We start from the raw sequence: 10927 nt of genomic DNA on the forward strand, positions 1-10927 counted from the left end.
CACAACTCACTTCTCAGCTCCTTGTGGACCTGAAAGATAAACTTCACATAGCCCATCTCATCACATTTCATTTCCCTTGCTGTGCCCAGCTCTCCTGCATGTTGTGTAGCATCTTTAGGAACAGTGAATTAGCTTAGTTTTGCAGTCATTGCACTAACTCCTATAGTAAGGCCGGAAAAGCAACACTTGACTACTCCAAAACTAATTGTAGGTGTATTTAGGAGTTCACCTCTTTCAGCCAAAGTGAAAGATTGATTACTTTGACAGACCCAAACCCCAAACTTAGCCTTTTGGTCTAAAAGCAACAGCAGGTCTCCCAGGATCCAGAAATAAACCGTAACTTTCCACATCTATGTCTGAACAAAGGGCAAACTTCTTGCATTTAGATAGGGTTTAAGGCAGCCCTTGCTCTAGTCTGCGTCCTTCCATCACAAATCCAAACACAACCACAGTACCATCATTAACTTGAGGTCCAGGATGCATTTCTTGATAAGCACCGCCCTCTCCCCCCCCCCAAGTTATTTACCTCAGATGTCTCTAGTCTGCTTACTATTTTTGCAGGTTCCTGTAATTAACAAGCCTTTTCTGGTCCTTCTCCCTAAGGGACAAATCTAATTCCAGCCAAACATATCCTTAAACTAAGACAGGTAGCCCCCCCAGCAGTAGACCTAACTTGCAATGCACTACTACCTTCATGCTACAGACTTACAAACCCTACAAGAACTGAAAATGTATCTTCAGACCAGATTGTTGCCCATTAGACTTTCCTGTGTGCCAGTCATCATTCTATTGCAGTGGCACCTACAGGATTTACATATAATATCAGCAGTCCTTGCCCTTCTTTTCCTGACCCAAAATGGAACCATAACTGTCACTGGTATCCCAGCCATTGCAAAACTCCTGGAACCACAATTCGGTAATGTCATTTTTCTCATAACATAATCCCAGTCTTCAACCTAACCATAGTTTAAAGAGTTGCTGTGAGTATCCTGCGCAGGCTCACTGGTACTGTCCGTGTTTGATATTCCATAGAGAATTAAGATTGTCTCACAATTCTCCATCCAGTTCTCTCTCAGACCTTAACTCTGTCCCTAAATCAAGCACCAACTGTAGCCTTAACACAAGAATTGTTACTGCTGAGATCCAAAGTCTGTACAGTACAGTTTTCATCCAATTCTGGCAGGCTAACATATCCTTTTTTCTAAAACCAGAAGTGAACTTGGCCATTAACAGGTCAAAGTGTATCCTGTAAACTATGCTACAACCATTCTACTACTGTATCAGCATTCTCAATTTAAGATAGACATCCTAATAAGAACAGTTCTCCAGCCCATTGTTTCCTCTAACCCAGCTGTGTCACTAACAGTACCACAGGAGCGGTGATTCCTCAAATCTCAGGTTTCCCTTTCAATCCTGCCAGCATCAGGTCTGTCTCTTCCTACTTTGGTGGTCCTGGCAGATTCTAGGGTACAATTTTCCTGCTTTAGGATCCCTCTGGAATCCTAACCTAAATCCCAGAGAGTGACACTTTGCCATTCTGCCTCTAACTAGTCCATTCAGTCCACTGTCAACACAAGCCTTTATTTTTTGCATAGCATACCCAATGAAAAACAAACACAGGCCTCCAGCTCTTGGATGGATGATCTTTAATATCTTATGACGGAATTGGGGCCGGTTTGGTGCTACCAGCACCAGTCTATATATTACTTCAGCAGCCCTCAGAAATAAAAATATTTTCCAACTGTTTCTCTGTCTTAATTATCACTTAACTCTAGGTTTATCCAAAGAGAGGTGATCTCTGTCATATGGAAGTGAATTAAGATCATTTGAACACTTTAATGTTCAGGAATATATTGTATACTTCTTTCCTAAACCATATGTTAGCTCCAAATTTTAGACTAGTCTTAATACAAAGGTTAAGACCTGAAACACCTCAGGAGAGTAGTTCTTTCAGATCACCCAGTTTGGATATATTCTGGCTTGATTACGGCTTGTGTCTTTGTGCTAGGGCTAGGGTTCAGTACTGTGAAGCTTAAAGAGAGAGGTTCATTTATGGAACCTCTAGGTACCACAAGAAACTGATGAAGTTGGATGAATTCTGAGATGAGAATAAGACTGGAGTTAGTTGTTTGTTGGACAGTGTTTACCTGGGAATACTGGATGTCTGACTAAGTTTGCAGTCAGACTAAAGAGTTTGAAGATTTAAAGTCATGGACTGTACAGCGTCTTACTGCTGGGGATCTGGTTGTGACTTTGGAATGCAAGTGTGAAAGAAAGACATTTATTCCTATAGCCTGAAAATTTTGCAGTCATGATGCCACTGGTGAAAGAGTGACAGTTCAAGCAAGAAGTGAGAACATGTACCAAGAGGGATGTATAGGTAGGGTATTCCTGGGAGACATGTGGAACGGAGGTTCCTAAACCCATGAAGAGTTTGGAAGTTGAACCTGGGTCACACATGTTCCGATAATTACCACACCCAGTAGACCCTGTAAAATCTGAGAGAAGTATTGGTTCTGTATGTGACTATTTTGACATTTTCAGGATCTCAACTTTGAATCAAAGTAGAATACAGGCACCTAGGTCCTGCTGCACTCTTTTATATTGCTGTGAGTCTCTTCCAGTTAATGTCGATATTGTTGCTGAAGGCAGTTGTAGCTGACAATTACCATCTATATAATCTTAATGGTTTAAAAAAATATATCTGAAGCTATACATTGAAAAGTGGTCTCAAGTTTCTTTTCTAAAGAAACCTAGTTTCTTTACTAGGTTCTAAAGGAACCTAGTAAAATGACTTAATGGGAGGAAGCCCCAAAAGCTATCATTTACAATTAATTGTTTTTACTCAGAGATTTTGTGGTTTTGCTGTCAAGGTAAGATAGAATAAACAATGTGCCAGCTTACCAAATGTTACCATCACTGGTATCAGCATAACTGTAATACCATGCTTTTTATTTATTTATGAGCACCATATGCCTGTCATGTCAGAAACAAGTGGATGTTGTATGTTCATTCATTAGCTTCTGAAAACAACAAAGACCCCTGATTATATTGCACACCAGTCATTCTTGCTAGGGCTTTATTTCAGTAAATAATAGTGGTCTTCAGAACATCCAGTACACCACCATTTAAGCGGATTTGGAATTTCTCTATATGCTTACATATACATACACACATTTTATTTGCTAACGGTCATATTAGAATGCCTAGAACTTCATGAATTTTAGGTAGGGCTGAAAATAAAAGTAATTATTATCCTGTTAACCTAGTAAAACCATCAGTGTGGTCATTGAGACTTACATTTCTGCTGAAGTTCCATAATGCCATAGCTCCATGAAAGCATTCAGCTAATAACATTAGGCATGGCTTTGTCTGCTAATCTGTGCTCTTCCACCAACCACATCCCATTACTGAGAGGATGTCTAACCTCTACTCTGGTGACTGTATATTACATGGCCAACAGTTTGACTTTGTCTGGAGAAGCATGAAGTACAATAGTACGTATACACTCACGTTCTTAAACATCATAGTGTGAGAAACTTACAAACCTCATCATCTTCTCACTCTTCTTGCTGATGTACAATCTGTATCTATGATTCACTCTTGAATTGTCAATTTCTGCTAAATATTTCCTAACTGGGGAAGCTTCCACCACCTCTCTTCTGACATTGTCCCCATTATAATAGATTTTATCACTGGATTTTTTTTTCCCCGAAACCTATTAATCTTGCTGTTTTCCAAACTCCCTTTTGCTATATTATTTGAGCACTAATCTACATGATCTTTAACTATTTTAACCTCCTCATTCCCAATTAAATCACCAAATGTAGACCACCATGGATAGCTTCTGGTGGGAATATTCTTCCCTTAAAAGGGCAGTAAAGGAGGTGATGCAGAATTTCAGTGATTCAGCAAATGATGGTCAAAGTTTGTGAAGCTGTGGATGCAAGACATTGCCTATATACAAGAAAGTAATAGGCATGTCAGGTGAAGCAGGGGTGAATGGTAAGTGTACCCAGAAGATTGAATGCATTCATAAAGGTTACAGTGAGCACATGGTGTTGGTAGACGAACACGTGGAAAGGAGTGGTAGAAAAACCAAACAACCAACCAAACAAGGGAAAGGGTTTATGAATATCAAATCATGAGTGCTATACTGAATAGAGCTTCCCAGTGCTAGAACAGGTCAGAAGGTAGAATGAGGCTAGTGCCTGACGTGAACTGAAGTTGTCCTATGCTGCTGTAGTGGAGGGAGTGCTCACATCAGAGGCTGAACCTGCAAAATCACAAAGCTCCCACACCACCATGTGACACACACAGAGGCAGGAGAACAATGATTCTTAATGTTGACAACAAGCAAGGCAATTGCATAGGGGAAGGACTAAATGTGGATTTGCAGACTCTCTGAAGATTAGAAATTTGAGTGTGGAACTGTCATACTTACCTGTCCTGGTCACAGGCAACTAAGAGACAGACAAGTAACAAACTTGCAAAATCCCATCGATATTGATTTGTGTGGCATAATAGCTGAATAACTCTATGCTAAGCACACTCCCATGCGTCTTTAAAATGTACACCCACCCCCATAGTGATACCTGATGAGAAAACCTTGGCGCTGCCTTCTGAGCCATATACACATAGCGTGGACTGATACAACCGCATAACTCACTGCTTGCTTTTCTTTTGTATGCAAATGAAGAAGTCCTGGTACAAAGAATATTGTTGAGGAAAAAAAAATCTCAGCCAGTCTAAATTGGTGGAGTTCTGCTAAAAGCAAAGAAACTAACCCAAATTCTATCAGGTTACATCTGGCCTTCAGTCAATATAAACAGGGAAAAAAAGAAACAGAAATATGGGGATGCTGGTGAAAGACAGAGCCACTAAACCCGAGTCAGTTATTATTAGGGGGGATTAAAGTGACAGTTGACAAGCTGTATGCTAGATGTTAGCCTCATAGAATGGTGCACATGTGTTAGTAGAAGTAGGGTTAGTAGAAAGGAAAACAGTATAGGATAGGTGAATAGAAAAGCAAAGAACTCATTCAAACACATTTCAGCCCCTCCAGTTCCTAAGCCATGTTGGAGGAGTGCTACTGGGGAAAGCACTTACTAAGCAGCTAATTACCTGTCATATAAACATTCTAGTACTGCAGTAATCTGGATTCAAGAATTGCCTTCTCTGTGGCCTCGTGCACTCTCAGTCCTCCAGAAGAGTGCCTTGCACTTTTTCTGTCAGAGAGCTAAAGGCTCTAATTTGTGGCCAGCCGATACCATATCCTCATTTGCCAAGTTCAACCCAACACTTTTTTTCTCTTAAAGGACTTCTTAGTTCTTCTTGTATTGCTTGTACTGTCTTTCATCTAACTGCAAGGCAATTAAAACAGAGTCCAAAATGTTCACTTGCCTACCTTTCATTAAGAGAAAAAGGGAGGTTTCAGTGTTCCTCAGTCCTCACCAAGGGACATCTTTACTTATCCCAGAGTGAGCAGAGAAAGAGAGGGAGAGCTGCCCGCAGAACTGTCCTCTCCTTTCCCTTGAAGGTATCTGAGGGATGAAGGCACATAGAGGAAGAGAGGATTGATTAAATTTGTGCTCTGTCATCACTGAGCTAGTCTTCACTTCTTTTTCTAGGGCCATGGAGGAGTCCTTCATGTTGTGGCTCAGATACAGATTAGAGCTTGAGACTTCCTTTGCAAATGCTAGAAAAGAGCATTTAGGATGGCCAATGGACTTTAGCCAGAAGTCATCCCATTTACATGCTGTCCTCTCCCAAGATAGACGGTATATTGTTGGTCTCACCCAAGACATAATGTGCTGGTGAGTTGTGTTGTAGGAGTATGTAGCTTGTTTACCGGTTCAGCCATGTTTTCTGATCCAAAGATATCATATGTTGCCGTCAAGTATTTTTAGTCTGAGCTTCTTAATATCCAGTTTAGTTTGCAGTCTTGGTTTCTTCAACTAAAAATAGCTCCAAGACAACAATAGCTTTTAGGTGGTTCCACTTTTTGGATTAGATGGGATTTGTTAAAGGAAAGTAGTGATATGTGGTGGTAGTTCTGTGCCTTTATTCCAGAAGGATCTTGGAGGGATTTACTAGCCTGTGCTGAGTCTCACCACATGCTGCTGTGGTACAGCTGGCTCTCCACTGTGACACAGAATTCGTCTTCTTCAAGGACTGTCAGAGCAGATTATCTCTTCTGGTTCAGAGTGTTTTTTTTTTGTTGCTCTGGCTGGTATTTTTTAATTCTTTTGGTAGATAGAATGAGGTAGGTCATAATTTGGCCCAAACATTGAAGTAGAATAAGCCTCTAGCTGAGAAAAATCATACAGGCTTTCTTTGTACCCCTCTGAAAGGCCAGGATCTTTGCAGTACATTCTCTTGGTGAGGTGACACCTGCAGGTACACAGCACTTCTCCCACCTTCCTGTGATACCAGAACAGAACTGACTCAGAAGGGAGGAGCTCTGCCTGCACTGAATCACCATTGCTTTCTGTATTTAAGCTACAAAATTTAGAAGTAAAATTCTGTCAAAAATTCTGTTTAACCTGTAAGATCCTAGCCCTGAGGTGTACAGCCTCAAAACTCTGCAGCAGGTTGGTTTGGTTTTTGTTTGGTTTTGCAATACAAGTGGAAGTTTGAACGTGTTACTGCTTGAGCAGTGGGAATTTCGTCAGTGTACCATCTACATACTCTTTGCTGCAACTCAGTAAGGCAATGTGAAGTTTTTAAGCGTTCTTACAGCCCTTATTGTCCTCAGTTGGAAAAGATAAGACTTTTGCCTTTAAAAAGAAGTAAAAAAAATCCAACCCAACAAAACAAAATGACTCTGAGTTTGTCATGAGAATAAAAATAGTACTGTTTGGCTGGTTTGTGATGTTTGTCCCTTAGTCTTAAGTTTCACAGTTCATCTAAGGTGTGAGGTTATGAAGTAGGACATAGAAAATGTGTTGTACACTAATGCCTCCTTTTTCACCTCTGGAAAGGACCTTTGCTATTTTCACTGAGGTTTACCAATTCATTACTTTTTAAAATTAGAATCTGAGCAATAATTTTCTGAGTTCTGATCATTTTACTAAAGTCTGTTAAGGGGTTCAGCAAGGTCAGGTAAATGAGAATCAGTTCACTTCCTGAGCTTTTCTTGCACGTTGCCTTCCCACTGGGTACTGCGAGTATGTCGCAGTGCACTGTCTACCTAGGGAATTTGGGATCAGCTGTAGGAGTGTGTCTGGGACCTTGGTGAGGTCTGTGCAAAACTGGATTGCTGTCTGATCTGTACATATTCTGCCATTTGAATAAGCCTGGACTAGGCAGGACTGCTTCACTTAAAAGCACAATAGCAATTTAGAGACCTGGAATACAGTATCGTTAAATCAGAATTACAAGAAGAAATTGGACTCCTGCACATTGATAAATAGGATTTTGCTATATTGGCTTGCTAGGTACTGTCATACACAGTCATTCATTTTATATTGAAAGCAAGTGTAGTAAATGAAATAAAAAGACACTGAAACCTTAATATTAAAGCATATTTTTTTTTAACCTCCATGAGAAAAACCTTGGTTGTTTCAGCCTACCAGCTATTTCCTTGGTATTTATTTTTCTCTGTTCATCTTTGAAACTCAATAAGGAAATCAAATACCAACATAAATAAATGAAGGTTTCTCAACACCAATATGTTAGACAAAAGAAACAGAACACTAGACAATGTTTACTTATTCATGATATCTTCATGAATGCCATACTTTGGAGGGAATGGGAGATTTTTGTTCATGTTTGACTCTCAAGTGTGTTAATCAGGTTTTATTAAAATGGGCCTTGGGGGGACCTTAGCTTGAAAAAACTAGAGGAGCTAAATGCAACCAGATTAGAAGTTCATGTGAAATACTAGGGAGTAAGAGGAATTGTTTAAAATTGATATTCTATGTAGGGAGATGGGAAAATATTTTCATAATCTTATTGAAGGGGAAGAAATCTTTGCAAAAGGATGCATGGTTATATGGTGGAAGTACAGGTTTTGTTCTGGGAGGGTTGTTTTGTTCTCTTCCCTGTTCTGTTAAAGTGTTCTGTGTAAGTTTTAGTAACTTTGTCTGTGCTGTCATCATGTTTAATAAGCATCTTCTGAAACATGTGAGAAGGCCCCTTGAAAATAATGAAATTCCTTATAATGAGTTCACAACATGCAGAAGCATTTTCAAGATTTCAGTGTATCTCTGCAGTTTAGATCCATACTGCCTGTCTCTCTCTGTGACTGTTTTCCATTAGTGTGTAGCACAGAGAGTTTTGGCTCAGGGTTTCTCTGTACTGCTGTGACCCTGGAAGTGTCAGAGAAACAATCCTAAAAGTGAAATCCAGGTATTATGCAACAGTTGCCTCGTCTGGCTGATTGAGTATTGACAGCAAACTACAAAAAGACAGAAGCAGGGAATAACAACCCCCTGTACTGGCAGGGGTGTAACTTAAAATGTCAGATCAGTCCTTAACACATGAAATTTCTCAGAGCCTGATCTTTGCAATATGCTGCATATATGCTTCTCTTGCAATATGCTTCTCTTACCACAGAAGTGTAGGGATAAGGTTGTGTCTGGCCATTTTAAAGTCTATGCGCAGCAAAACCTCGCTGCACCTTGTCAGATTGTATTCAAGAATACAGTCACTAAAGCCTGTTTGCTGTTTGTATGGTCTAGCTAATGTCATTTCAAGTTATCTGATAGCAGTTCTTAAAATGCTGGCAGTTTCCATGCTGTTAGGCAAATGAGGCTTAAAATAATTAACATATATATGGTCGGTGGCACAATACGGAGCAAAGTATGTGTTTTTCATTAAGTGTTTTCTTCGTAGATGATCTTCTATCCCCAGGATTCCTTTGCATTTATTTACATTTTCATTATTCTTTTATAAACAGTATGTGCATTAGAAAACAAATGTCAGATAGCCTTACACTGGAGTTGTCATCCCATTAACAAACAGCCATATTGGATGTGGGGTACCCTCTTAATGCAACCATAAAGGACTTCAGCTTTTTATGAACTACATACTCATGGGGGAAATTGAGGTTATTCTTTAGTACAGGGCAAGTTTGTTAGCATTTAATTGTACTAGAAATATTTGCTTTTTAAATAGTGTATCAAAAGAGAGTGTAATGCCAATAGTCCTGCTGTAAGTTCCCAAAGCAGCCTGAATTAACACACGGAACTGCTGCTGTGGGTGCCTATGTGGGTGTGAGGTCATTAGTTTCTTTAACTCTCTCTGCTGTCCCCAGAAGGTGACTTGTATCAGGAGAGGCTTGAAAGCTAAAGATCAGAGGGAGAGTAGGCGTGTTAGCTCCAGCATTTTGTTGCTGATTTTCTAAATACCTGATTTCAGTTATAGCTCTCTTCCTAGCATGAATTTCTTGCATTGAAGCAAAAATCCAAATCTGAAGTATGCAAATCAGAGGCTAACCATTCATTGCCTTTGCTCCAGCATCGCTCTATGGCTCTGCTGCGGTTTTGGTTGTGTGGAGGGAGTGGCTTGAGCTTTACAAACCTAATGCCTCTCTTGCATAAACCGATTTCTATTCTCCAAAATATCACATGATAATTATAATAAATAAATAAACCTGCATTGGAGTGTCAGCTCAGTTTAAAACAGCATGTATGAATAAACACAGATAACTGTGAAGAGACTTAACGATCAATATTAACTATTTAATTGTTCATCTAAGGCTGGCAAGGTCAAACAACCTGGGAGTTATGGAGCTGGATTTCAGACAGATTGATATCAATGTCTACAAGAGGTGTCAGCTCCCGCTGAAGCTTCTCCCATGACTGAGGCAATCATATGTGTGTGTACTTTTTTGCCTCTTGCCCCAGCGCTAATGTGGATTCTTGCACAGCTAACAAGAGAGTGAACTAACTTTTCTAACAGTCAGGGCATGGAAAGGATTTCTTTTTCTCTGCTAAAGAACTGTTTTCATGAACTTGTACAAACTTAACTGTCTCTGAGAACTTCCCTCCTTTGCTGCAATTGGTTGACACTGACGGGATTTGCTAGTTATTAAGGGAAAGGAAAGAAATGCCTGGACAGATGGACACTGTGATCACATATCTTTGCAGCCACTGTTTAAACCAAAAACAAACAGGGAAGTAAAACCAGAGGGGCAGCATAGACCTGGCCTAGCAATGCCCTCTCATCTGGCAATGGGCAAAATTAGTGCTTGAAACCTTTTTAAAAATGTTGGTTTACGTACTTGAGAAAAAAAAAAATAATGGAGAAAAAGCAAGAAAGCAAGCTCAGAGAAGACCTCGGTATCTTTGAGCTCCACCAAAGTGCAGACAAGCTCACAAAACCCTCTGAGATACCTGTAACCCACCAATGACCAAATCCACAAAGCACGGCATTTGCAAAACTCCAAGAAGGTTGTGGCCACGTTTGGCAAGTTCAGAGGCTATGCACAGACAGGGCTTGGACATTTCTCCCATGTACTACATGTAGTGACCCGGTTTTGTGATTGACATGGCGAGAAGCATATTTTGCAGATGGGGTCTGGCAATGTGTCAGCACATTTTATTTTCTGTTTTTGCTCGGCGTGGACACAGGGGTCAGCCAAGACTGTCTGTTGAAAACAACAGGTTATCTTGTGCCATCATTTTTCTAGCCTTGCGTTCAGCTGATATTAGTGATGAAGGAGTCACTTTAATATCCGAATTTGGAGTCAGAGCCCATGGAATTTCTCAGCATAGCAGGGGCTCTGGCTGTACGGGGGAGGCAGGAGGATGGTAAGAGGAAGGAAAAACAGTGGATTCCTGTTTCAAGTTCTTAATAATTTTAAAACTAGTGTAAAATACTACTGAAGAGGGACCTTTGTCTAAAATACATGGATGTTACATTTATTGTCTTGCTTTGTAGGGATGTATTCAATAGAAACAAACAAACAAGAAAAGCCCAA

Source organism: Pezoporus occidentalis, unplaced genomic scaffold (assembly GCF_034315485.1).
Source record: "Pezoporus occidentalis ecotype Australia unplaced genomic scaffold, CSIRO_AGI_Poc_V1 ctg2, whole genome shotgun sequence".
NCBI classification, from domain to species: Eukaryota; Metazoa; Chordata; class Aves; order Psittaciformes; family Psittacidae; genus Pezoporus; species Pezoporus occidentalis.